A 1,653-nucleotide genomic window follows, 5' to 3' on the forward strand; every position below is an offset into this window, starting at 1 on the left:
TGCGACCAGCAGATGTGTCAAGCCGCCACGGGCTGTCTTGAAAGGACCCACCATATCCAGCCCCCAGACGGCAAAGGGCCAGGTGTTGGGAATGGTCTTGAGTGCAGAAGGTGGCAGGTGTTGCTTGGAACTGAAAACTTGGCATCCTCTGCAGCTCTTGACTATCTCTTTGGCATCTTCCAAAGCAGTCGGCCAAAAGAAACCATGGCGGAAAGCCTTGGCCACAAGTGATCTTGAGGCTGCGTGGTGGCCGCATTCGCCTTGATGGATATCCTTGAGGATTTCCACTCCTTTTTTGGCTCGACACAATGCTGGAAGACTCCAGTGACGCTGCGCTTGACAAGCTCTCTGTTGATTATTGCATATGCTCCGGCTCGTCGTTGCACTAGTCTTGCTGAGATCTCATCAGCCGGCAGCTCTCTACTGACTAGGAGTCTGAGGATGGGCTGGGCCGATGATGGAGCTATGACTTCTTCTTCTGTTAGGACGGCCACCATGACTCGGGTGGGTGGGTCGGGTGGCGTGGAATTGGAGTCGGCCACCACTTCTTGTGTTGCTGCAGTCCCCGGGCCGACTGCTGCAGTCCCCGGGCCGGGTTCTGAAGTCCCCGGGCCGGGTGCGACTACGGCAGTCGGCGGGCCAGTTGTCGAAGTCCCCGTGCCGCCTGCGGGGTTCCTCCAGTCGGATCCGACTGCATCTGGCACAGGCGGTACGAAGATAGAGTCCGACTCTGGAGACGGCTTGATGGACGGCTTGAGGAAGCGCTGGAGGGAGACGCCGGTTGGTATGGCCTGTCGAGTGGAGCCGATCCGTGCTAGGGCATCTGCTTGGTCGTTGTCAGCCCTTGGCACGTGAAGGAACTCGCACCCTTCAAAGTACCCACTGATCTGCTGGACGAGGAATCGATAGCTCGCCATGTTTGCATCCTTGGTGTCCCAGTCGCCAGACGACTGCTGGACCACCAAGTCTGAGTCGCCATAACACAGGATCTGGCGTATGCCAAGTTCTTTGGCTAGCCAGAGCCCATGTATGAGTGCCTCGTACTCGGCCACGTTGTTGGAGGCGGCGAAGTGGATCTGCAGCGTGTATCTGAGTTTGTCGCCTTTGGGAGAGGTGAGGACGATGCCGGCTCCCAAGCCGGTGCGCATCTTGGACCGGTCGAAGTGCATCCGCCAATGGGGAGAGTCGGGAGCCGGCGGTAGGTACTGGGTCTCGGCCCAGTCGACGAGGAAGTCGGCCAATGCTTGGGACTTGATGGCGGTGCGGGGTTGGTAGAAGATCGTGTATGGTGCCAATGCAATGGCCCATTTAGCCACCCGGCCGGATGCATCCCGGCTGCCTATGATCTCGGCGAGCGGGGCGGTGCACACGACCGTGATGGGATGCTCTTGGAAGTAGGGCTTCAGCTTCTTGGCGGCGAAGTACACCCCATAGCACATCTTCTGGTAGTGCGGGTAATTTTGCTTTGAGCTGGATAGTACTTCGCTTAGGTAATATACCGGCCTTTGAACTAGCTGGGCTCGGCCTTCTTCCGGGCACTGGACCACGACAACTGTACTGACCACTCGGCTAGTCGCGGCAATGTAGAGGAGCATGGGCTCCTTCTCAGTCAGCGCTGCCAGGACAGGTGGAGTGGTCAGCATCTTCTTCAAC

The sequence above is a fragment of the Triticum aestivum genome, chromosome 5D (genome assembly GCF_018294505.1).
Source record: "Triticum aestivum cultivar Chinese Spring chromosome 5D, IWGSC CS RefSeq v2.1, whole genome shotgun sequence".
NCBI classification, from domain to species: Eukaryota; Viridiplantae; Streptophyta; class Magnoliopsida; order Poales; family Poaceae; genus Triticum; species Triticum aestivum.